The sequence below is a fragment of the Ailuropoda melanoleuca genome, chromosome 4, assembly GCF_002007445.2.
Source record: "Ailuropoda melanoleuca isolate Jingjing chromosome 4, ASM200744v2, whole genome shotgun sequence".
NCBI classification, from domain to species: Eukaryota; Metazoa; Chordata; class Mammalia; order Carnivora; family Ursidae; genus Ailuropoda; species Ailuropoda melanoleuca.
In genome coordinates, this window is record NC_048221.1 from 110,382,098 (window position 1) to 110,409,296 (window position 27,199).

Consider the following 27,199-nt stretch of genomic DNA (forward strand, 5'->3'; position numbering starts at 1 on the left):
AAACCAGGATCCAATCAAATACCACAGACTGCATTTGGTTGGTATGTCTTTTTTTATTTAAAGCAGGTCCCCCCTCGTTCCCCTTTTTCTTTGTCATCAAATTGAAGAGACTTGGCCCCTTGTCTTGTGACAATGTCCCAGATCCTGGTGACCTTGTTCCTTTTATGCTCTGTTTCTTTGTCTTCTTTTTTTTTTTTTTTAAGTTTCGTTCACTCTGTGTAGTTTCGTTTGGTTTTGATCTCTTTCCCACAAGAGGTTTTCCTCTAATGAATCCTAGGTTGATTGGAATCCCTGCCAATTGCTGATTGTTTACCTTACTGTGGGTCTTGTAATTATCAGCTGGATCCTATCCTTAGATGTCCCCTGATGTCAGTAAATCTCATTCCCTAAGAAGATGCATCCAATTTCCTGCGTGGAGGGTGTACACCTGAGAGCCAGTGGGAAGAAGGACTTGGGGTTTTCAACATTCGACACTTAAACATCCTTCAATTTCCCTGTGTTCCAACTGAAAACCTGGGTCTTGTTTCTCAGACCAGAGGCCCTCTATTCTCTCCAGATAATAGACCCTGGTGTTCAGCTAGGGTAGGTAGAGGGGAGACCACCACCCAGGGATGGGATCTGGGGGTCTAAATGATTTTTTAAAAAAAATTTAAAGTAATCTATACACCTAACATAGGGATGGAACTCATGATCCCAAGGTCAAGAGTCACATGCTTTATCAACTGAGCCAGCCAAATGCCCCTCCAACTGCTTCTTCTTTTTCTTCTTTTTTTTTTTTTTTAAGATTTTATTTATTTACCTTAGAGAGAGAGAGAGCACAGAGGGAGAGAAGCAGACCCACTTGGCAGAGAGCCTGATGTGGGGCTCTATGCCAGGACCCCAGGATCAGGACCTGAGCCTAAGGCAGATGCCCAACCGACTGAGCCACCCAGGCGCCCTCCAACTGCTTCTTATGCAGCTTTTCCACCAATCCTATTTTTGGCTCTACTTTCACTGTTATTACCCACGGTACCTGTTGCTGCCAGTCCCCCGAGCTTTTGGGGTGTGCTGTAAAAGGGATTCCCATTTGTTTGTTTTTTTCTACCTGCTGGCTTAATTTCAGCTTTCTTGGAACTGCCTTAATCACTCAGCACCTCTCCATCTGCTTTCTGGCTTCCAAAATATGGATGCTGCCATCCCCTCTTCTGTCTCCTCTTCGCCCTTGTGGGTTTGCATCCTTGCCAAATCCCTTCGCTGATGCTTTAGAGGCGTGGAAGGAGGGAGCAGGTGTAACACATGTGTCTGTCCACCAGCTTTATCCAGTGTTTGATTTAGAAAAATGCTTGATGGGTCTGATGAGCATTTTGGTGTGGAAGACTTGCCCCCAGCCATAGCAGGGCCCCCGGGTATTCAGATAATAGGTGAAGGCAATGCAAAGAGGAAGCTGAATTGCCCGGGATTGCACTGAGGAGTTTTGAGAGAATTCTGCAATGACTGGAGCTCCAGCAGTAACCTTGTGTAATGAAGTAACCTTGAGGAGGGCACAGAAAGAGAGCAGTCTGGGTCTAATAATACCATGAAGCTCCCATAACAGTTCTGCACTGTTGACCTCTGGACTTTTTTTTTTTTTTTCATTTTTACTGTATGTAAGAAAATTATTTGTTTCCCCCCCATTTTATCATAATGGTCACTTACCACATGGCAAATACTGTTCTAAGCCCTTGGCTTATATACTGCTTTGATTTTTAGACCACCAACCCTACAAAGTCGGTACTCTTACTGTCCCCGTTTGACACATGAGCAATGAAACACAAAGAGATGAACTAACCCACCTGAGGCCATGTAGCCAGTAAAGGCTAGAAAACGAGGCAGTTTGGGCTTGTTAGCTAAGCGTCCAAACTCAATCCTCACTAACACCCCGGACTTTGCCACACACCACGGTCATCCAGTATTGGTGAGTGTTCTGTCTTTTCCTGGTGAATGATTTATAAGATAGCAGGCCCACCCCTGCCCCCCACCCGATGTCACTTGTCCCCTGACACTGAAGTGAATGAAGGAGATTTCAGGGCTTCAGGGTGTGACCAAATGTGACGCAAGCAAAGGCTCACGGAGAAGCCGAGGCTGCAGGAAGGACCCAGGTGACCTGGCAGGCCTGGGAAGTGCGGGCATGGCCAAAGAGCAAAGGGCAGACCAGGCCCCTTTCCCCAGATGAATTAGAGGAAGGTGACGGAGAGAGACCTTGTGTTCATGCCTCCAAAGCATTTCCAGCACTTAGCATCGCCTCCTCCGGACAGATTCCCAGGCCCGCGCTCTGGTACATCTTGACTTCCTTTGAACAGAACTGATGAAGGAACTCTTGAGCCAATTTCAGAGGCTTTACTCGTTATGAATAAAGAGATCTCCCTAGATTCTGCTAGATCCCCGGTAGGTAAAATTAGCGGCCAAATTTTAAGATACTAATAAGAGTGCTTGGCGCCATAAAACTGCCTTTATTGATTGAATTAATCAAGGACAAGATATATAAAGTGCTAAAAAGAGAGGTGAGCGTGTGCTAGACGTTAACTCTTCTGATTCATGCGGAGGCCTGGAAGTGCAGCCTCTCAGGAAGGTACAGTGAGAAATTCAGGCTGTTCCTGTTATTGCCGAATCTCTCCGAAACTTGAAATACTTAGGGATATAAATTCCAGTCCTTGGTCCCCAAGCTGATTGTAAATAAGCCAACCTCAAGGACACCTTTGCAAGCTAGAAGGTGCTCGAGGCAGAGTTCGAGTTCATGTAATTGGCTGTGATTTGTGGGGGCTGTGAGTCAGTTTGCCCTGGGTCCTTAGGCAGCTCTCAAGGGCTTGCCTCCTGGTCATAGAAGTAAGGAGAGTGGAGGAGGGTGGGCTTCTTGGGAGACCCCATGAGCAGAGTATGGTATCAATAACACCATCTTAGACATGTACTTCTTTTTTTTTTTTTAATCTTATTTATTTATTTGAAAGGAAGAGAGAGAGAGTGCACAGGAGGGAGAAGGAGAGAGGATCTGAGCTGAGTGCGGAGCCTAACACAAGGCTCAATCCCACAACCCTGAGATGGTGACCTGAGCCGAAACTAAGAGTTGGACTCTTAACTAACTGAGCCTCCCAGGTGCCCTTAGACATGTATTTCTGCTCTGATTTTCCTCTCTCTCTCTCTCTAAGATTTTATTTTAGGGGGGAGAGAGAGCATGCACAGGGAGAGGGGCAGAAGGACAGGGAGAGAGAATCCTCAAACAGACTCCCAGCTGAGTGTGGAGCCCGACGCATGGCTTGATCCCACAACCCTGAGATCATGACCTGAGCTGAAACCAAGAGTCAGACGCTTAACCAGCTGAGCCACCCAGGAGCCCCTTCCCTCTTCTTCTTAATAAAGATGCAAGATAATGAGGCACATGGGTCCTGCATTGGGAATGCAAATTTGCCTGCAGAGCGACATCCTGGCTGAGCCGCCTGAGAGGAAAGAGTTGTAGCAGCTCTCACCAGAAGAGTCCTTCTAGAAGATTCTCCAGGAGAACCACAAGCTCGGCCCACAGCACTTCCCCTCTGAATAGGGATGAGCAGCGATGGCCTGGGGGACATCCTAAGCCAAAGCTAGACTGCCTGAAGAAACAAATTGGTGTCCCCACGAACACTTGCTGAAAAGTGTCCAAACTGGTCTTTCAGAGAAAATGTTAGAAAATGATAATTTAAGCAGAGCAGTCATGGTTTCAGATACATTTGGAGCTTGGGAGAAGAGAAGTCCTATGAATGCTGGTCTGAGAATTGTTCTAATAGCTTACTAAATATTTGTTAAGTTTTTGAATCACCTAAGAGCAACAGGCTTTCTGAGGAAAGAACAAAGACTTTCAAATAGACAGTTTTGAGAAAGCCACAGAGCTGCTCCACAGGATCTAACCGGCCTTATTCAGGGGAGTTTGATAAACAACCCTGCAGCCTTTTCTTCTCAGCTTTCATTTTCTCCCTTCTGATCGTTCCCGTATTTCATGACTTCTAGTTCCTTCATTCACTTTTACCCCTGAGGATAGGGTCATGGAGCAATCAGGGATCCATTCAGGAACAGAATATTAAAGGTGCCACCCTTGTTCTGCATTAAAGAGAGAACATCACAGAGCCACGGAAAATGAAGCAAATCATTCACCCAAGACGGCTTGGAATAGATCATTCCCCCGGCTCTGCACCCATCGTTCGTAAATGAATCCCGTGCTTTTCTACAGGATTTTTAAAAGATTTTATTCCTAATCCATTTTTCTCCCTAGAGCTTTGGAAATATGGCTCTGTAATTTAATGATTACAGGAGATGAGCAAAAGAATGAACTAAATAAGATAGCATCAGCTTGCCTCATAATGAAGGGCCAAATTTTCCAAATATAGAGCAGAATCCAATTGTGGTGCTGTTGTTTATGATTCCTGCCTAACAGTGACACGAGAGACCCTGTGGGAACACAAGCAGGACCTTTCCCACATAAAGAGCCCTTGCCTTGGCTCATTACAGAGTTTGGGGAGATAAACCATAACGATCGATTTCTCTAACCCACCCCTCACTGCCCTGGATAGCGGTCACTTTGCTGATGGAACAACACATCCTCCAAAGCAACGAACAGCAACCACTAGTTAGCATCAGAGACAGCAAGCCCCCAAAACACCAGGGGATTATCTTGTGGCTGATAGAAAGTGAGAGTTAAAAAGTGTATGTATACCTCATCTTCCTTATCCACGCATCTACTGATGGACACTTGGGCTGCTTCCATAATTTGGCTATTGTGGGTAATGCTGGGTGATGCCATACAAAACACCACGTGGCATCCTGGATTAAAACCTGGAATAGGGGGGCGCCTGGGTGGCACAGCGGTTAAGCGTCTGCCTTCAGCTCAGGGCGTGATCCCAGCGTTATCAGATCGAGCCCCACATCAGGCTCCTCCGCTATGAGCCTGCTTCCTCCTCTCCCACTCCCCCTGCTTGTGTTCCCTCTCTCGCTGGCTGTCTCTGTCAAATAAATAAATAAATAAATAAATCTTTAAAAAAATAAATAAATAAAACCCGGAATAGGAAGGGGACCTTACCAGAAATTCTGATGAAATAAGAATGAAGTCTGCAGTTAAGTGAATAGTAATGTACCAATGTTAATGTCTTAGATTTGATGGATGCACCATGATTTGGTAATACGTTAGTTAATTTTAGGAGAAACTGGGTGACGGGCATATAGAACTCTGTTCTCTGTACTGTCATTGCAACTTTTCTGTAGACAGAAATTTATTCCAAAATAAAAAGTTTATGTAGTGGTGCCTGGGTGGCTCAGTCCGTTAAGCATCTGCCTTTGGCTCACATCATGATCCCATGGTCTTAGGATCGAGCCTCATGTGGGGCTCCCGATTTAGCGGGGAGTCTGCTTCTCCCTCTCCCTTTCCCTCTGTCCCTCCAGCCCCCCAGCTCGTGCTCTCTCTCTCCCTCTCTTTCAAGCACTTTCTGTCTCTCAAATAAATACATAAAATCTTTTTTTAAAAAAAGTTTGTGTTAAAAAAAAGTGAGGGGGCACCTGGGTGGCTCAATCAGTTAAACGTCGGATTCTTGATATGGCTCAGGTCATGATCTTGGGGTGATGAGATCAAGTCCCGTGGGCTCAGTGCTCAGCATGGAGCCTGCTTTAGTCTTTCTTTCCCCTCTGCCCCTCCCCCCACTCACGTGTGCCTCTCTCTGAAATAAATAAATAAAATCTTAAAAAAAAAAGGTGAGGCCACATCTTCATTGGCTGGTGGGAGAGTCAATGAGGGCAGGTGTTCTGACACTGCTCATCAAAGGCTTTAGAAGCGCGCAGGCCCACGGACCTACACCCTCACTCCCAGGAATCTCTCCTAACGGGCCCGGATGTTCATCCCAGCACTCTCTGCGGAAGCTGGCTGCAAGCTAAAAGACTAAAATTGGGACCACAGGAACAATGCAAAGGCCAAATATGCAAAGGTACCAAAAACAATGTGGGAGAAGTAAATTTATTGATGTGGGAAGACTGTCACCGTGTATTTATCGTTGAGTGAAAAAAGCCAACCACAAACTATTCTGTATGGTATCATGTCTCTCTCTCTTTTTACCTATGCCCGCTTAGGAGAACGGTAGAAGATACAGCAAGGTATGAAGAGTGGTTTTCTCTAGGCAGATGAGATGGCGGGTGCTGTGGACTGCATCGTGTCCCCTTTAAATGCATGCGTTAAAGCTCTAAACTCCCCCACGTGACTGACTGTGTTTGGAGATAGGGCCTTTGTGGAGGCAATTAGGGTTAAATGAAGTCCTTAGGGTGGGGTCCTGATTCTGCCTGTAGAATCTGGCGTTCTAAGAAGAGCGATCTCTCGATCTCTCGCTCTCTCGCTCCGGGTACAGGCACGTGCATCACGTGAGCACGGAGCTGGTAGCCAGCGGTCTGCAGGCCGAGAAGAAAGCTCTCACCGGAGCCCAACCACACCCGCACCCTGATCTCCAACTTCCAGCCTCCAGAACTGGGAGAAAGTAAATATGTGTTGTTTCAGGCATCCAGTCTGTGGTATTTTGTTATGGCAGCCTGAGCTAAGACAGTGGGTATTCTGAGTTTTCTTGTTTTTGCTCTCTTGCTTTTCTGTAGTGAATATGAATTGCTTTATTCTTTGGAGAACAAAGAATGTGACAATTGTATTCTTAGAGTTTCACTTTACCTCTGACAGAGGGAAACACAACTCCCCAGGTCTCCTTCAGGAATAGTCTTGGTGATCATTTCCTCATGGAGTCAACCTGCAGTTAGGCTCTTTATGCTTCACTCCTGATCTTGGGTTTGTGAGTTCGAGCCTCATGCTGGGTATAGAGATCACTTAAAAATAAAACCTTAAAAAAACAAACAAACCCACACCTGTGTATATGAACTTCGTTGACTACCGTAGAAGTCAGCAAGCAGGTAATAGACCTCATGGGTGAGGTTTGGGGAGGGTATGTGACTTGCTGAGGTCACGTGCCTGGCGGAGGTGAAGTCAGGACCTAGACCTGGGCCTTTGACTCCAAGCCCAGCATCCATCTCTGTTCTCAGCTACTAACGGCCTAGCTCTTTCTTTGGAGCAGTCCTAGGCGGTCTCATGCGTAGGATTCACAGAGCTGACTCAGTCCTCCAGAGTCCCACCCCAGGCAAATTCTGGTCCTCATAAATCTCGTATTGGAGACAGAAAGATATTCCTTTCTTCCACTTCCATGCCAGCCGTGACCTATTTCTGGGTCTTGTGTTTTCTGCAAGCCTTGATGGAGGCTCAAACAGGCAGCCTTGACTTGCCGTGTGCATCCACCTGGCTGCAAAGGTGAGGCTGGACGCTGGGCTCCAGAAGCAAGGTGCCACTTTCTGGAAATGAGCTGGAAAAGTCAGAGCTGTTAGTGTTGGGATCTAGCTTCAGTGCTGTTTATGTATTTGTTCCATATTGGCAAGGATGAGCTTGGATAAGCATCCTTAAATCCTCTTAGGTATTTTGAGTGTTTGTAGTAGCAAATGAGCAGTTGCAAACATAGGCACTGTTTTCTAAATTCTTTTCTTTTTTTTAAGATTTTATTTATTTTGAGAGAGAGGAGAGAAAGTGGGGGAAGGGGCAGAGCAAGACAATATCCAAGCAGACTCCCCCTGAGCGCAGAGCCCGTACCTGAGGCTCGATTCCACGACCCAGGAGATCAGCACCTGAGCGGACACCGAGAGTCAGATGCTCAATTGACTAAGCCACCCAGGCCCCCCTATTTTCTAGATTCTTAATGTTCATAGAAGTAAATAAAAACTTAGGGGTCTAAACAGAAGAGAACCAAGAAGAGTTTGAATTGGCATGGGGATTGGTACTGCTCTCTTTGACTATGGAAGTTAAAAAATCAGTTTACTTATGAAGTAGGAAAACTAAAATAAACCCCCCCAAAAAAAACAACCCCCCCAAAAATAACAAAAAAAAAACCCCACCACTGTCCTCTAGGTGCAATGGACATATCAGTCCTTGAAATGTGCAAGGCATTGTGCTAAGCTGAACACAAAAACAATTCCTACTTTCAAGATATGAGTAGTCCCCTGGGGGAGATAGACGTGTACACACATTGTTACCTAAGGCAGTCAGGTTTCAATCTGGATGGTGGTTGGAAATGTGAGGGGGATTATTTTAACTGTCATAATTGCTGGGCATTATCTCTGGCATTTGGGCAGGTCCAGGGATGCTGAACATTTCTGCAATCTTGGGAAGTGTTCCATATGACCCAAACTTGTCCGGTTCAAGATGCTGAGTATCTCACGGGAGGATCTGGCACAGGAAAACCCTGGGGAAGAGGCTGAAGTTTCCAGGGAGAACACACTGAGCTGATGCCTACAGGTGTGTGTGTGGGAGGTGTTCTGATAGGCAGAGACAGGTACAGGGATATTTTAGTGGAGGGGCCAAGGTGAGCCAATGCCGGAAGTGAGAACACACAGGCCAAAGTCTTAGAATGACATGTAATTCAAGGTTTGGGGACTGGAGATAAGGCTGGAAACACATAATAGGTCTTGAAGTGCCATGCTAAGAAGTTTGGATTTTATTTCCTGAGTGGTGTGTAGGCCCCCGGAAGGAAGTTCATACACAAGACAAGGAACAAGAGCGAAACTGCTTAGGAACGGTGATTCTGGGCATAGTGTGTGGGATGGGGCGGAGACAGCTGCTCCCCCACTTCTGGGGTCTGTGCTTTACTTTACTTCGCCTCTCTTAGCCTCGGATTTCTCATCTATGAAATACCTAGTGCACAAATTGTTTGCAGGATTAAATGAGACATTATGCAAAGCACCCAGTGTACATTGCTCAGCACGCGGCGGTAACAGTAGCCATTTCTGTTTGTGGCTTCGGGTTTATTGGTTCCTGCTGCTACCACTACCAGCTGCTGGCGCAGAAAGCTGACCACAGATGTGAGATCGGCATGTCTTGGCGCAAAGATGTGTTTGTCACTGGTGAGAGGGATGGTTCTGGTCTTTCCCCCTTGACCTTCCTTCCCACTGGGGAAATAGAGGAGGCACAACTGCAGCCCATACCACATCCCTGTCCCCAGATGGACTGTCCCCCCTAAATCACAAAGGAGCTCTTGGAGTCGTTCAGGACCTCAGATGTCAACTTGCTCCGCTAGCAGCCCCTCCCTCTGACACAGCCCCTCTCTCTGCTCCTCTGCACGTTCCAGCTGACTTTCCTTGAAACCTTCCTGTGCTTTGCTGACCCTGGGACTTTCTGCCTCATGTTGCCACATCGTTTTCTCTGCCTACCGAAATCCTATGCCTCTTTCTCCATCCAGCTCGGCGGCCTCGGCCTCCAGGCAGCCTTCCCCTGTCCCCGCCTTGGGAAGGGCTCCCTCTGCTGCCTGGAGCACTTGGCCATGGCTGGCCTGGCTGGCCTTGTGTCGCCGTGGGTTGACTGGCACCTGCCATTTGTCTCTGGGGCCGTATGTTCCTCACGGGTGAGGCCTGGTCTGTGGTCAGCATCTTGGAGGCAGCACTTCTGTTCATTCTGACCTTCTCAGGGCCCACCTCCGTGCCTTGCAGATCCTCGGCGATGGTAAATACTTCCTCACCGGGATGAAATGTTTCTCTCCCCTACTGTTCGGCCCTCAGTAACTGGCCAACAAATCTTTGTTGACTTGATTTGAGGACTGAATGAAGAAAGACTAGCCCCAGGGAGGCATTTGTTCCGCAATTATTTACAGGAAATCGCAGAGGCCTGAAGTTATAAACTATAAACTGGCAGTGCAGCTGATGGCCCGAGTGTCCCGGCCTTCCGGAGTGGCAGCGGTGGTCTTGCTGACAGCCACACTCAGAGGCTGGCAAGGCTGGCACCTGGTGGACCTGGGGGGAGTCAGGTGGGCAGGAGAGGGCAAAGAAGGCTTAGAGAAGCACTGGCTGCAGTATTTTTGGAAGGGAAGCCAGCATTTCAGCTTGAACTTTACAACACCCTCTTCCAACATTTTCTCTCGTAAAGCCAGTAATAGAAACATTAATGCCGCTGTTTTAATTTCACCTGAGCAATTCTGAGGTTGGATGACCAGTAAGCTGATGGCTTGGAGGGTGCTCTAATAACTTTATTTTCACGAAATGAAAGAAAATGGCCCAGTTGTTGTTAAACCACAAGGTGGTTTTTCTTTTTTATTTTCTTTTCTTTAAAAAAATGCTTATTTGTTTTAGAGAGAGTCAGAGAGCATGAGTGGGGGTGGGGGGAGCAGCAGAGGGAGAGGGAGAGAAATGATCCTCAAGCAGACTCTGAGCTGCGCTCGGAATGCGACACAGGGCTCGATTCCAGGACCCCGAGACTGTGACCTGAGCCTAAGCCAAGAGTTGGCCACTTAACCGACTCAGCCACTCAGGCGCCTCGTTAGGTGGTTTTTAGACAATTGCACAGTATGTTAAGAGTCAAACCAGAGCTGGAGATCCAACCCCAACTCCTAGTTAGAGCCAACCCACGTGGCTGTTCCGGTTTGCAGGTCTAAAAGCTATTGACCATATCTTCAAGAACATTTTGGCATGCCCTGTGCCAACTTCTCAGGCCTTTGCCCTTCTTCTCCTAGGCTGTCTCCAGAGCGTCCCTGAGAAGGATGGGTTAGGAGAGCGGCTGACTGAGCCTCGGTGGAACCCCACCAGTGGTCCTCACCCAGGGTGTCAGGCCTGCAAACATTTTAGGTGGCGTTTCCATCCACAGCCCTTCAGTGGCTCTCCTGAGACCACCAGCATGGCTGGCCAGCACTCTGGGCTTATGAAACCAAGGCGAGTAACCCAAGGCTCAGCTGGCTTAGGCTCCCTTTATCTGACCAATGGGCTTGTTGCTGGCAGCCGGGGGGGGGGGTGACAGGGAGGGAAAGGGGAAGAAACGTGCTTAGGTCATCAGAAACTGGCAGAGGTCACTAAGAGGTAACTAGAGGCTAGAGAAGGGGGCTGAGGTCTGGGCGGGGACTTGGGGTAGGACTTCCAGCCTTGAGTCTCTAAGGACAAACCTGTTGAAGTTGACCTTTAAACACCACCACCTGATTTCCTGCCAACCTGGCTTCTTCCCTTGCAAGCTTGCCATGGACCTCAGCTGCATACCTCAAGGCTGTTGGAAAAAGTCATCTGCTCTTAAAAAAATAATCATAAAAATAAAAAATCCCTTTTTGAAGACTGCAGTGCCTCCCACCACCCAGGGCGAGTGTCATAGAACAAACACAGGTCTTTGGGCTCTGTTTCAAGCCATTAACTTAATGGCTCTGGCGCTTGGAAGCTCTGCTGAGGACAAGAGTTACCCTGTTACATAAACATATTCATCTGGCTAAAAACATGTTATTGTTTTCTGAGTAATGGTCGTTTGAAGTAATGTGTGTGTGTGTTTCCCTTCTGATCATCATGAAATTATTTAGGCTCCTTTGGAAAAATTGGGAACAGCCCCACGAAGCTCAAAGGATGACAGCATTTCCTCTCCTCCCGATCAGATCGATCAGATCGGGTATTAGAATCATTTTGCACAAGTTGAGGGCTGGTACCCAGCCCTCACTGCTGAGAAGATAATTAGGAGATAATGTCAGTGGCAGAGAAAGTTGTCAGAGCAGAGTGGTCTCCTGCCGCTGAGTGCTCAGTGTGGATGTGGGGAGGGCAGGGGGAGCAGAATCCTTAGTGCGAATAAATGCGGAGGAAGAGCCCAACAATCCCTTCGCTGCTAAGGAGGTGATCGTCTGGCGGCAATATTCTGCCGACGGCGAATCCTACCAAATGCCCATCTCGTCCCCCCGCTCCCCGAACTCCCGTACATAGACGTGGGCAGAGGCGGGTGTCACTGATGATTACAACGCACAGCTGAGATAAGGAGGCAGCTAATTGAATTGAATTCACTGAGGAGGCAACCGATTTTGTGCCGAAGCTTAACTTCCGGACGGTAACTATTTTGCACTTGGTGCTCATCTCCTGCAAACTGAATGCCGACTGTTTCTGCGAGACATTGTTCCGTCGGACGCAGAATGGTGGGCAGTCAGGGAACAGCCCACGGGGGACCCCGGGCCTGGCCTTCAGCCCGTGTGGGTGGGTCGGCCTGCTCTCCCCGTTGCAGGGCCTGCTGCCTGAGGGACGGACGCACGCATGACAGGGGCCAGGGTCTGCGAGGCAGGCTCTGTGATGAGACTCGAGACCCAAATTTAGATCGGCCAAAGTAAACAAAAATGCAACTCTCCCTCTACACTGTGTGCGACAGCTCGTAGATCGTTTGGAGTATGCGTGTGTGCGTGTGCATGTGTGTGTGTGCACACGTGCAGTACTTACTTATGGAAAAACTCTTCTTTGAGGCTTTGGGGAGTATGAGATCCCATGTACTTCCAAACTTCGTCTGTCACCAGCAGTCGGCTGTTTTGCTTGTGTTTCTCTTGGGTGCGGACTCTTTGCTCCCTCTTCCCTTGTCCCACTCTCTTTCCCTCCCACCCTTACGTGTTTTATTTCAGAGCTGACCTGGGATGCTATCACACATTTTCTTCCTGGGAAAAAGAATTCACAGTTAATCTCTGACTGAGTACTTAGCACAATGCTTGGCCCATCATAGATACTCAAGAATTCATGGGATGAGTAAGTGGGGGGGAAAAAACCCTATGTTTGTCTTTTTCTCAAGGAACTAGATGGGAGAGGTGACTCCAGTGTCTTTGGGTTGTGATGGGGACAGTTTGATCCATGAAAAGGTTATCCACCCACACCGGGGTGTGTCGAGGAACGTTATCATTCTTCATTTGTACCTAGAAGTGGCTGTCTAAACATTGTGGACCAACGGGTGGCCCCCACTGCCACAAAGCCTGGCAGTTCACTTGGGTCCTGTCACTTATGACAATGAGTTTGGTGGCACTTTTTCTTCGTGGCTCACACTCAAGAGCCAAGGAATGAATGCAGATATTCACATAGACCAGTCCCAGTGTGGGGTAGTCACTGTCTGAAAACAGTCAGATAAAACAAAATTAATTATAGCAAAAAAATAAAAAAAAAGAATTTATAATTACTGAGATTTATTTTCCTTTGAGAAGAAACACTTATTAGAGATCGACTTTGATGAACCAAGGCTGAAAAGTGGTAACTGCATAGCAACTGTGGTAAAGCCAGGGGGTGGGAGAAAGAGAAGAATTGTTAACTCAAGTCAGAAATGCCAGTGGGAGGTTTCCTGTAAATTTATCAGCCTTGGGGCTGAAAACCAGTTGTTCTCCAGGGTTCCAACGCGGACCTTGCGGGGTAGAGAATGTATATATATATATTTCCTACGATTATTTATATTTTTTACAAAATGGAAATATTCCTCTTTTTTATAAAACTTTATAGAATTTTAAAATATTACAAAAGTATGGGGCGCCTGGGTGGCACAGCGGTTAAGCGTCTGCCTTCGGCTCAGGGCGTGATCCCGGCATTATGGGATCGAGCCCCACATCAGGCTCCTCCGCTAGAAGCCTGCTTCTTCCTCTCCCACTCCCCCTGCTTGTGTTCCCTCTCTTACTGGCTGTCTCTATCTCTGTCGAATAAATAAATAAAATCTTTAAAAAAATTAATAAAATAAAATAAAATATTACAAAAGTAAATAAAATCAAAGGTGTATATCCATGTAATCTTACCTTGTAGTAATGACCACATTGAGAGGACGTTGGTCCTGCCATATCCCTGTGGGGCTCCCCTTAGGTCACCTGAAAACAGGTCTCATATGCACAGCCCAAGCAAGGGGCAGTGAGCGTCCCCATAGATCTATCCGTGAGGGGTCATTCTTAGGTGCCTCAGGAGGTGGAGCCCCAGGGGCCCCACAGCACCCATCAACGCACTCTTGGTTGGCTCTGTCCCTTCCGGTCTCATTACTCTTTCTGTTCTTCCTAAGGTCATCTCCCAAATAAAGTGCTTGCACTCAAATGCTTGCCTCACAGTGTGTTTGGGGAGCCCTACTGCATTCATAACCATCTCCTTGATTTACACTGTCTGCATCTAGGACTAGGGAAGGGCCGTGGCTTGGAGGTATTCCTGCCTTTCTGCCTCATTCTTTTCTCTCCTACCCAAGCCTCTCTGGTCCTCATCTCTGTGTTCCTTTTGCTGCTCAGCTTTCTGGCTCAGAGCCCATCTCTCGTCCCACAGAATCACATTCCCACCCAACACACCTTTTCTTTCTTTCTTTTCTTTTTCTTTCTTTCTTTCTTTCTTTCTTTCTTTCTTTCTTTCTTTCTAAGATTTATTTATTTATTTATTTATTTGAGAGAGAGAGAGAGATAGCAAGAGAGAGAGTGCAGGAGCAGGGTGGAGAGGGAGAAGCAGACTCCCCACTGAGCGGGGAGCCAGATGTAGGTCTCAATCCCAGGACCCTGAGATCATGAGCTGAGCCGAAGGCAGATGCATAACCGACTGAGCCAAGCAGGTGCTATTTACTTATTTTAAATATTTATTTATTTATTTATTTATTTATTTATTTATTTATTTATTTATTTTTTGGGGGGGAGAGGGAGAGTCCCACGCAGACTCCACACTGAACACAGAGCCCTACACGGGGCAGGATCCCAGGACCCCCAGACCACAACCCCAGCTGAAACCAAGAGTCAGATGCTCAACTGACTGCATCACCCAGGCGCCCCTCAAACACCTATAATTCTATCCCCTTATTCTCCCTTTTCATAAAACGTGTAAAGTAAAATAGGAATAGAAAAGATCCTCTCGATAACCCAGAATTAAATCCTGTGAGTTAATGATTAGGCACAAACTAAGTTAGACTTCTGTTTCTATGCGTATATTAAATGTAATATCTTTCCATATTCTTCTATATCTATTATCCATCTCTATAGCAGTCTATCTATCTCTATCATCTATCAACTTATATTCCTTTACTCTCAGCAGTTCTTGTGTCCAGAACCCAAGGAGTTTCTACCATGCTCTCCCCTTTGTATCTGCTATCGAAGAACTCCATGGAAGGGCACCTGGGTGACTCAGTTGGTTAAGCATCCGCCTTCAGCTCAGGTCATGATCCCGGGGTCCTGGGATCGAGCCCCACGTCGGGCTCCCTGCTCAGCGGGAAGCCTGCTTCTCCCTCTCCTGTTTCCCCTGCTTGTGTTCCCTCTCTTGCTGCGTCTCTCTCTGTCAAATAAATAAATAAAATCTCTAAAACAAAACAAAAAAGAAAACAAAACTCCACGGAGCATGAAAAGATAGCCTCACTGGTCATTAGGGGAATGCAAATGGCAGCCATGAGATACCACTTCACTCTGATTAGGACGACTATGAAAAACCAGACAATGATAAGTGTTGGTGAGGGTGTAAAGAAATGCAACCCCTGTCCACTGCTGGGGGGAGTGTAGAACACAGCAGTCCCTGTGGAAAGTGGTATGATGGCTTCCCGAGAAAGGAAACAGGGTGACATGTGATCCAGCAATTCCACTTCTGGGTAAATACCCCAAAGAAATGAAATCAGGAACCTGGACAGATATTTGTACCCCCCAGTTCACAGCGACGTTATTCACAGTAGTCAAAAGATGGAAGCAACCTAAGTGTCCATTGACCAATGAATGGTACGTACATAGGATGGAAGATCAGTCAGCCTTGAAAAGGGAGGACCTTTGGACACATGTTACAACATGGATGACCCCTTGAAGACATAACGCTAAGTGGATGAAGCCAGTTGCAAAGGGCAAATATTGTATGATTCCTCTTAGAGGAGGTTCCTAGAGTAGTCAAATTCAGAAACGGAAAGGAGAATGGCGGTTGCCAAGAGCCGGGGTGGGGGGTGGGGTGGGGGAATGGGGAGTTAGTGTTTCATGACTGCAGAGTTTCAGCTGGGAAGGTGAAAAGGCCCCAGAGATGGGTGCTAGTGATGATTGCAAAACAGAGTAAGTACTTACTGCCACAGCACTGTGCACTTACAAATGGTCAAAACAGTAGATTTCCTGTTGTGTGCCACCCACACAGAACAGCATTGTGAAGGAGTCAAGGGTGATGTCTGTCCCACAAGGAAGCGTACTTTTCTAGTAATAAAGCTGACCAGTTCTGAGTGTTCGGTCTGTGCGAGGCACCAAGTCAACAGTCTTTATGCATTCTTGTATTTTCTTCTCTCAGTCACCCTGAGCTCAGGACTACTTTCATCTTCATGGTACAGAGCAGAAAACTGAGGCAGGAAGAGGTTTAGGCGATTTGCCCCAAGTCTCCAGCTGAGAAGGACCGGCAGTACTGGAAGTCACATGGTTGGCTTCAGCGCCCAGCAGCCTTCGGTCCTCACGCTGTACCCTCTTTCTCGTAAAAGACAAGCCCATTGGCCAGGTAGGCCGCAGCTCTTGGGAAGGGGCTGAAGGCAGGTTCTGGAAAAGCGAGCTCCAGCAGAGCCTTGCGTTCCCTGGACATGGATCAGTGCCATGCATTTGGACCAGCTCTGCGTTTCCAGGCGCTTCGAAGGGAATTTTTCCGCAGCCGTGACAGAGGTTCCCCGTCCTCTGCAGAGCACGCTGTCCCACTGCAGCTGCCGTCCCTTCTTCCCCGCGGGCCCCCCCTTCTCTCAGAATCCGCTGCCTTTTTGACATGAAAAATGTACTATAACGAGTCTACTGGCTAATTAATTAAAAGGGAAAAAAATCCCAATCTTCAAATATGAAATGATTAATTACATAAGCACTAACGCCTCTGCACACTCAGAACGGCACGTCTTTAATGTAAAACTTTCCCAGCACATTATTTCCTGCCGATGTGGATGTTTTCTGCCCTTACAAGGCCGACTTCTCATACACCCGGGCCATTTCACAGCCAATGGCCCCACGTGGTGTTTCTCCCGCTCGGTAGGAGCCTGTGTCAATTAAGCAGGCCTGGCTGAGCCGCCTGTGCTCTCCGCACCCACCAGCCGCCTGGGACACCCCCACACCCCTCCCCACCGCTCAGGGGCCCCGGTGCTTGCCGCAAGATCAGGACAGAGCCCTGACATCAGAGAGCGTCGTCGTGGGAGGCTTGCCCTTCGTGGCTTTTGGAAAGCGTGTTGTCTGGCGTAGACACGTGACGTCCAAGCTGCTGGCCCCCTGCATCTTTTAGTTTTTTTGTTTTTAACCAAACGAACCTCACCCCTCTCTTCTCCTCCCCTGCTTCCCAGCCGGTGCCCTGCTCCAGGGGCCTTTGTGCCGCCTTCTCATGCCCCCTCTGCCTGACCTTTGCCCCTTGCAGGAAACGAGGGCAGGGCTGCTGGGGTCTTGGGTCTGGGTGGGCAGCAGGGACGCCTGTGTACTGCCCCTTCCCTGGTTCCTGCTGTCCGTGGGCAGAGGCCACTTTTCCTCAGGGGACTGGCGGGGTGGGGGGGGGGTGCTCAGATCGGCTGACGTGAGCCGGTTGCTGAACAATCGGTAGCACGTGACACGTTTCTCAGAGGAATTAGCTGCCACTTCATAAGCAGGCTTGTCGCCGTGCGCTGAATGATCGGCTGGAGTGGTTGTCCCAATCGGGGTGGGAAACCTCACCTGTCATTAGCAAGAGAAGAACTTGTTTGTGCTTCTGGCTGTAAAAATCATAGCCTGACAGGAGAAGCCTACAGAGGCAAAGCTCTACTGCCTCAGAGATGGAGATATTCATGGAGGGCACATGCTGAGAATGACACTTCCATTTTCCAGAAGCATAAAATGGTATTTTTTTTCCCCACAGAAATTGTGAAAAAGAGAAGCTATTATGGTTCAACATTTAGACAGGCATTAAAGCACTTTTGATACAAATTGAATTTTTTTTTTTTTTAATCCCATGGTCTGAATTCATTAGCAAATGAGTTGGATTTCCTACTTCCGGGATTTGGACAAACAGGAAGGCTGTTCTAGTGTCTCCTCTCTCTTTCCCACTTTGATCCCCCTAAATCTGTGCTGCCCAATACCGTAGCCATCAGCTGCAGGTGGCTATCCAAAGAAAAATTAAAATGCTGTAAAATTAGAAATTAAATTCTTCAATGGTGCCAGCCACATTTCAAGTGCTTGACAGCTACACGAGATTGGCACAGACATAGAACATTACCATCCTCGCAGAATGTTCTATTTTTTTTTTAAGTTTATCTTTTTTTTTTCTTTTAGTGATTTCGACACCCAGTGTGGGGCTTGAACTTACAACCCCGAGATCAAGAGTCCCGCACTCTACGGACTGACCCAGTCAGGTGCCCCCAGAATGTGCTATGGTACTGCTAATCTACCTTTATTATCAAAGTCAACTGTGTGTTTTGGGGTAGTTTTGTATTTATTTATTTATTTTTAAAGATTTTATTTCTGTATTTGAGAGAGAGAAGGGGGGGCAGAGGGAGAGGGAGAGAGAATCTGAAGCAGACTCCCTGCCAAGCACAGAGCCTGATGTGGGGCTCCATCTCCCGACTCTGAGATCATGACCTGGGCCCAAACCAAGAGGCAGCCACTCAACTGACTAAGCCCCCCTGGCACCCCTGGGGTAGTATTTATTAAACAGTATTTTTGGATCCCATATGTAACTGAAATAACAAGTCACTGAAACACTTAATAGTTTTTCCCCCTAAATCTCTTCTTCCCCAGACCCCACCGCACACAGACCCCACTGCCTCAATGCCCCAGTGACATGAAGTTGTTTCTTATGTGGTTCTTCTTAGAAATGAAAAGTTCTCCATGATTTTCTAAATCATAGGTCTGCAAGCCCAGGAGAGGGTATAAATGTTTGATGGCAGCAGAGCAGCACCCTCAGCCAATGACCTCACTGTGTCAGGCCCACTGCTGCTGCCCCCCTTCCAAGTGCCTCAGATTCTAACTGGCCTGACTCCACCCATTTTCGGGGGCGGCGGGGGGGGGGACCATCCTCTTCGGGGAGGGACAGTGTCCATGTGGCAAAAATGTGACCTGAGGGCATAAGGACAAAACTCCCTTGTGCATACCAGGTGCTGCTCCATGGCTGTAGGCCTCCAGTGGCCGTCAACTCAGGTTACACGTGGCTTTCTCAAGGGAATTTAATGGAAGGTGATTTCTTCGCTACAATATTTGCAATCAGTGTAAAAGTAGGTTTGGTCTTTTTTGCTTTGTTTTTAATTCTGAGGCACAAAATCCTTACCGAGAGCAGTTATTCTTGCATCATTTAACTTAGAATCCTACCGTGCTGCTCGCCCTGAAGCTTGCAGGATAAATGGCACTTTTACAACCCACCGGAAATTAAGTGCTATTTGACTGGCAGCATTACAGCTCTCTTGGAAAAGTCTGTGGCCACCGCTCTCAGTTCTCGAATCTGATCAGCCTCCAGCCCTCCCAGAACTTGCAGGAAGTCAGGCCTGGCCTAGTGAGCATTCCTGTGGTTAAACCTCATTCTGGACATTGAATGTTGTTGGCTGGACAGGCTTTCCGATCCAAAGACAGGTCCCTCCGTGGAGCCTCATCAGGCCCTCCCAGGGAGGGAATAATTTGGAGGCCCACGGCACCCAAGGGGCCTTGTAGACCTTCTCCGGGACTGGCCCTGGGTTTGCTGCTCCCCTTATCCGTTTCTGGGCTGGGGAGGCTTCCCTGTACCTGTTAGTCTTCTGGGTAAAGCTGAAAGGCCCTCCTGTGGTTGGAAGGCCCTCTGCAAATGCAGTCTCCTCGGCCTACTGAAAAGCAGTAATACTCCATTGTTTCTGAAAGAATCCTTGCAATTAGAGGAGGCAGAGGAGAAATTGTTACAGAGCTAAGTTATTAGATCCGTTCCATGGAACATTTTTTAAAAACCAAGCTCATTTTCCTGAGAGAAAATTTAACACAATCACTCTCTCTCTTAAAGCACCTGATGTCACCACACTGCCTCTAGCAGCAAGCTGGCGACCGAAAACAAGGGGATGTTGCTGTGATGAGAACAGGGCTGGGGGTGGGTGCCAGGCAGGACAATGCCAAGAAGCCAAAAACAACAAGAGGAAAAAAAAATGAAGTGAGATCCACCCAGATGGTAAACACAGCACCAGAGCTCAACAAACACACACACAGACCCCTCCTACGGTGGGGGTGTTGGGGAGGGGAGTGGGGGTAGCAGCCGGCAGGTCAGTCTAGAGATGAACAGAAACTGCTGGGGGTCCGAGAAGACTGGGCACTAACTGGGGTTGTTATCACCACGGTAAGTCTGGGAACCCCCATTTGTTGGATGTCTGCTCTGGCCAAGGCTGTGGGACTGGTGGGTCAGAGCAAAGGGTTCATAGGATCTGGCAAAAGCCATCCTGTCTGACCAGTTGCCACAATTATTAGCAATAGTAGTAGTGGCTAGTTTCGTAGGGGCTGACTGTGTTCTAGGCACTCAGTCCTCACAAAGTAAATATTATGCCCATTTTGTAGATAAAGAAACTGAGGGACAGTGAAGTTAAGTGAAACATCCTATGTGAGGTGGATAAACCACTAATTAAACCATTGGATTCCCAAGGTCCTCATTGCATATGGTGGAAAAAGGAAGGTCATTTTTGTGACTTGGGAGCAGTTGTTATGAGTCTTTTAAACTATTCACCATGTTCAAATTCAACTGTTACCTGTGTTATTCGTATTACTAAAACATTTATTTTGACTGAGTAAAAGGAATTGGTTCAGAGAGACACTTAATGTAATCTATTCTTCAAATTTGTGGAGATTTTTGTAACGCTCTCAATGTTTCTTTTTAGTGGGTGTGGGAGAGCTGGGGACAGGAAGGAAGGTGGGGTGTTAAAAGGCAAACATAGAAAAGATTCTTCATAAAAAAAGAAAACACATCTAGAAATGATTGCTCCATAAACAAAACATGAGTGCACACAGCAATTTCATGTTCTCGTTCCACCCACTCGGTTGTTCTTAATGATTCAAGAACAGAACTGCCTGGGCAGATTTACAGGCTCTGCGTTCCTGACATCTGTGCCGAAACAAGGCTGTGTGTGTGTGTGTGTGTGTGTGTGTGTGTGTGTGTGTGTTTTCACAGAGCGCATGCTTCTGTGTGGGGGGGGCACAAATACCTTGATTTGAATTTTACCTTTACCATGATTTAAATGAAAATAGGTGCAGTTATTCTCCCATATGCAATTATGGGCTGTTAGGATAGGTGCCAGGAAAGAGGACAGGGTAGCCTTGGAGCCTGGGGGTTGAATGAGATGTGATGATCACACAATCACATGCTAAAAACCACGTCTTCTCTAGCTCTCCTCACTGTTAGAAAGCCAGGCCTCAACAGAAGTGTCTGGCTGGAAATCTTCGGGTTGTTGGGACCGGCGCTTTAGCAAATTCTTTTCCTGGGTCAGAATCAGTGGAGGGCGGGGTAGTGGCTGGGGGTTCCAGGCCCAGGGCATGTGGTGCTGGACTTGGGCTTCCTGAGTTTCTCAGGTGTGGTTTTGGGAATGTCATACTCTCTCCAGTCTCCCTTGATTTGCCTTCCATTAGACACGTTTCCTAGATGTATAACTTCCTCCAACCCCGTTCTTCCAGGGCCTTGCTTCCTAGACTGTCGTGGTGATAGTCAGAAGCCTGACCATTTCTTGGAAGAAGACCTCCAGGCCGACCTCCCCATGTCTCCACCCCAATTCAGCCATCTAGAATCACCTGGCAAGCTGTGCTCAGGTACTAGTGAACACAGGCTGGTACCTTTGCTACCTGATAACGCAACAGTCCTGTGATTTAGACCCTTCACTTCACCTCTGAGAATTAAGAGTGGAGAAGTCACTTTCTCAAGGTAACTGAACTTGTCAGTAGGAATAGCTGGGATTCACACCCAGGCTGGTCTGATGTTCTAGCCTAGTACCTGTCATTCTCTTCTGGAAGGTGATCTGAAGTTAGACGTATGTCTGTGTTTCTGTGTAGCAGAAACTCTAGAAATGCCAAATCTCCACTGTTTAAGAGTCTGAGGTAAAAGGAGAGGCAAGTAACATTATGGATTTGGTATTTGATAATGATGTGATTTTTTTAAAAGATTTTATTTATTTATTTGACAGAGATAGACAGCCAGCGAGAGAGGGAACGCAAGCAGGGAGAGTGGGAGAGGAAGAAGCAGGCTCATAGCAGAGGAGCCTGATGTGGGGCTTGATCCCAGAATGCCAGGATCACGCCCTGAGCCGAAGGCAGACGCTTAACAACTGAGCCACCCAGGTGCCCCGATGTGATTTTTTTTTTATCTTCACGCTGATGCTAAAAGTTTGGATGTTGTTTTAGTGGGATACTGGTCTCTTTGGCCTTCAAGCTTTCAAGATAGATTCCACATCTTTGGGGGCTGTTTTCATACTGGGTTCTACCTGACATCTCTGGTCTGTTGTACCATGGTCTTAACTAATATTTACCACTCTTGGGGAAAGGAGAAAGGAAGAGGGAAAAGCAAAAGGGAGACAGGTATATGGTTTGAGGAAATGGAAAGATTTTTAGGTTATAAGTTTTATTGTAACCAGCTAAATTTATAGAAATGCAAAATCCAATGGACTTAAAATTCTAATGCTTTATAACATGCTAAATTAATTTTGGGTTCATATCAGTGACTGGATCCAGTTTTACAGTTTTTGCTCAATATTATTTTCCATACAGACTTCCATATAGTTACATATTTTCTTCTAATTTTTTTCAGCACATGTAATCTTACTCAATTTTTTAAATTCTTTTTCTTTTTCTTTTTCTTTTTTTTGAGAGAGAGTCAGGGGCAGGGGCAGGGGGAGAGGGAGAGACAGAATCTTAGGCAGGCTCCATGCCCACTGTGGAACCTGACGTGGGGCTTGATCTCACAACCCTGAGGTCATGACCTGAGCCAAAATCAACAGTCAGATGCTTAACTGACCGAGCCACTGAGGCGCCTCTAATCTTACTCAATTCTTGCCATCACCCTGTTAAGTTGAAATTTTTATTTTGTGGCCAAGAGAGGTTAAGTAACTAGCCTAAGGTCACAAGTCTAGTGCAGAGCTGGGATCTGGACACATTACCTTTCAATGGCTATGGAGCACCCCATGTTTTGATATTGGTTAGAGTCACAAAGATTTTTCTAAAGACAAAAAGTTCTCCTACCTGAAAAGAAAATGATCCATCAACATTTACCCTCCTGAGACCTAGGTTTTTCATCTCTTTTTTTTACTTGGTCACCAGTTTCCATGGCCATCAGGGTGCTCATGTAAATAAATACCCAGGATGGTCACTCGTTTGTCACAGCAATGTGTAGAGATGATGTTTGTTCTTTTATTTGTTCATAATTCATTTGTTCATTTATTCATTCATTCATTCGTTCATTCACTCATTTCTCCAACAGCCCTGTGAACAAGACCACTATAGTGTTAACCCAAATGGGCAGAATGATCCTCAAGGGATCCCTTCTGTGGCTTAATACTTGGAGACCATCACTCGCTAGGCCTCCTCACATCTATGCAAGGGACAAAGAGTATTCTAAATTAATTGGTAGTTTGGGGTAAAAGTGCATGGAAACATTTTAAAATTCTAAGTTTTGGGGCGCCTGAGTGGCTCGGTTGGTTAAGTGTCTGCCTTTGGCTCAGGTCATGATCCTAGGATCCTGGAGTTGAGCCCTGCTTCGGGTTCCCTGCTCATCAGGGAGTCTGCCTCTCCCTTTCCTTCTGTGTGCTCTCTCACTCTCTATCAAATAAATACGTAAATCTAAAAAAAAAATCTAATTTCTATGCCTTTTGAGAGCTTCGTATTACTTGTCTGCGTGTATATGGACTTAGAGAAAGTTATGGGTGCTCATTGTAAAATATTGCAACACTGTCTACACACATGATGCTGAGAGTGAGACTCTCCAGTAGTCAGGAACCAGCCTCTGACCCATGCTGGAGTAGGTGAATCCTTCCATCCTATGGATAGGAACAACATCGAGTTATCTATACTAAATGTGTATAGATTATTTAATATAAAGTTGCAGGAACCTTGTTTTGGATTTCAACTTTTTCCTATGCATAATTAAGTGTATTTAAAATGCTTTAAAATAAATTATGAGTCACACCTCAGCCTTTCTTCACCAGTGAGATGAAATGGGATGTGTCAAAATTGAGTTAAATCCATAATCTCTGTTGGATGTGCTTTTGACTTGCACATAACGAAAAGCAGGCAGACAAAAGTGAGGCGGCTTCACACACCATATTGACATTCACCAATGAGAAGGTCAGAGCAGGGAGTTGATGTCAATACGTTCAGCCCGTACTTCAATAAAGCTGTCCTAGCAACTGCACGCTCAGCTGCCCTTCCCCTCCTTTGGGTGAGAAATGTGCCATTCAGACCCTCGACTCCGTCTGTGAAAACACCACGCCTTAACCAAGCTTTAATTGTTTTTCAATAATATCGATATAATCTAGATTTCAGGTTTCAAAGACAAATTTGCACACCAGATAGGGCTTTATTGGACTCAAAGCCTAAGAGATGACAGCTGAGATTTCTAGTCTGCCCCATGAAAATTACCAAATAATTGCATGACAGGTGTCATCGTTCTGAAAAATCATAACACGTGTGTAGCTCTCCATTTTATATTCCAATATTTTCCCAGGGGGTGCTTGTCTTGGGGATATCACTAGCAGTTTTAAATGTTGGGGAAATGTTTCTCCTCTGCCTTCCTTTTTGCCAAAGAGAGGAAAAATAAAAGCCACAATAAAGAACACATGACACTATTATACTCCATTTTCCACCAGGCAAACTACCTTAGAATGGACAAAATCTACATGCACAAACATGCTTCCCCGGGGGAGACACTTTTTTTTTAAAAAATATATTTATTTATTGGACAGAGAGACATAGCGAGAGAGGCAACACCAGCAGGGGGAGTGGGAGAGGGAGAAGCAGGCTCCCTGAAGGAAGCCTGATGCAGGGCTCAATCCCAGGACCCTGGGATCATGACCTGAGCTGAAGCAGACTAAGGACAGAGCCACCCAGGTGCCCCGGGGAGACACATTCTTGAGTTTGCAGATCTGGCAGCAAAGAAACAGTAAAGTGGGGGGAAGCAGGGCTTCCTGGAGGCCTATATTCCGGGGATGCCCTCCCCATGGTAAATCAGCCCAGAATGAATGCTCATTTCTTATGTTTCTGCTCCCCACTGGCGACACCCGAGCCAGGTGACATATGAGCCTTTCCGAAGACAGAGAAGGATGGAAGGAATCAGCAAGAGGAGCCCACAATGACCTCAACGACTACAGGGCCCACATGCTTTAACTTGGACAGACCCATCAGGCGTCAATTTTTAAAAAGCCAATTCTTGGAAAATTGGAGAATTAAAAAACATTAAGAACTATTTCACATGGAGGCAGTTCCTATTTATATTCTGTACAAACCAATTTAAAATTTATATTGGTCTTCCATCCACTCCTGAGTGCTCTCCCAAAGCTGCTTGCCAGAGACCATTAGCGCACAGTCCTCACAAATGGAGACACGAGCCCGCAGTCTGATTCACCCAGAGACAGACCAGCATTTGGACTCTCCAAATCATCTGGTGATTGACAAGCTTCTCTGCACTGGGAACTGTGGTCACTTCCCCTCAGAAAAGGATAGCGAACAACCTGAAGGGATCATGATATAAAGAAAGATCATGCTTTGAGGTTGGGTGGGATATGCAAATAAGAATGAGAATAGCTGGCTGAATTCAGTGCTGTCAGAGCGCTGTGTTTTATTTGAGAAATGAGACAAAATCTTCCTATGATCAGCCACTCCATGTGACATCCCAACCCACACTCTGCTACTGACATTTTACCTCCCACTGAACAGCCTGGCTGTTGTAACATTTTCAGGATTCTTAATTTATGTCTTGCAGGATCTAAAATCAGATGGCAGGAACTTTAGGAAAATAACCAATGTTGACAGGCACCTTTATACTTCAAGAAGCTGGTACACCTCAGTGCTGCTAAAAGTTGGGGAATGTTCTCTACTTTCTTTTTCCAATATATGTCCAGAAGACAGCGGAATGGAAGCGAAGAACTGTCCTAAATCATTTAATTTCTCTTTTCAACCTAAACTCTATGAAAGCCCTTTCCTTCCACCTAATATCTCTTAGAAAGCTTATAACCCTTTCCCGGTATGAGTGATTGCAGGACTTAAAAAATTAATTGATAAAAAATGTTAATTAATTGATGAATTTCAATTAGAGTAATCAAGAAAAGACTTCTACATATCATCAAGGGCTATGGAAAAGTAAAATGACTAAAAGGTAAGATCAGCGAGTTAACATTTGTGTAAGTTTTATCACTTACCGAACTGTTGATTCTCAAAACACTAGTGAGGGAAAATACGATGATGATGATGATTCTTACTTTATTTATTTTTTAAAAAAGATTATTTATTTATTTAACAGAGATAGAGACAGCCAGTGAGAGAGGGAACACAAGCAGGGGGAGTGGGAGAGGAAGAAGCAGGCTCCCAGCAGAGAAGCCCGATGGGGGACTCGATCCCGGAACGCCGGGATCACGCCCCGAGCGTAAGGCAGACGCCTAACGACTGCACCACCCAGGCGCCCCGATGATTCTTACTTTATAGAAGAGACAAGTGAAGCTCACAAAATGGAAATGATGAGTTGCAAATCGCTCAGCCTTGAAGAAACTGCAGCTCAAACCCAAATTGCATCTTCTTTCCATTATACCGCAATGTTGCTTTGTAAAAGGAGTGACTTTGGGTGAGTTGATCATATGAATATGCCTGAAACCTTTGCTCTTCAGAGTGCTGGCAGTGCTGAACACTTGGGGCTCTTGAGCTTACATCTGACAAAGTCAGGATGCTGGTGTAGACCCTAAATCTGGAACACTCAGCCTCCCTCCTCCTCAGAATGGATTTATGTTTCTTTCTCTATAATGTAGTGCTTAAGAGTACAGATTTTGAGCCAGATGACTAGCTGCTACTAACAACTGACCTGCACAAGTGACTTTTCTGGGCCTTTTCCAGTACTATAGGAGGAAGATAATAATAGCACTTGCCCCATAGGATTGTTGTAACAATTAAATGAGTTTGTGGGAAATGCTATGTAAGGGTTAGTTATTACCATCTATTGGTTTCCCACATGCTTTCATAAATGCATCATAATATGCTTGTGAAAACCTGTAGTTCGATGATAAAGCTAAGAAAATCTGTGCTCCATCCCTGGAGCTAGGAAACTGGTATACTCCTTTCATGCAGTACCTTGCACATAACGGAGGCTTAAAAAACATCTTTATTATTATTATTTTATTTGAGTATAGTTGACACAGTATTACATTAGTTTCAGGTGCACAACATAGTTATTGGAGAAGTTAATATATTATGCTATGTTTACTGCAAGTGTAGCTACTGTCTGTTCCAAAAGATCACAGTTATAATATCATTGCTATATTCCTTATGCTGTGCTTTTT

The 27,199-nt window shown here is 46.3% G+C and overlaps 1 long non-coding RNA gene across 2 annotated transcripts; it reads left to right on the top strand.

Annotated features, from left to right (window-relative positions):
* The first annotated feature begins 5,798 nt into the window (after positions 1-5,798).
* Positions 5,799-25,054, top strand: LOC117802024. 2 transcript variants are annotated; one of them, XR_004625027.1, is made up of 4 exons: positions 5,799-5,954; positions 18,012-18,112; positions 21,348-21,591; positions 24,944-25,054. It is a non-coding gene; the product is annotated as an uncharacterized LOC117802024 (long non-coding RNA). The 2 variants fall into 2 exon arrangements; XR_004625028.1 differs by lacking the exon at positions 24,944-25,054 and adding an exon at positions 21,851-21,889 and having other exon boundaries at positions 21,348-21,479.
* Positions 25,055-27,199: the final 2,145 nt, after the last annotated feature.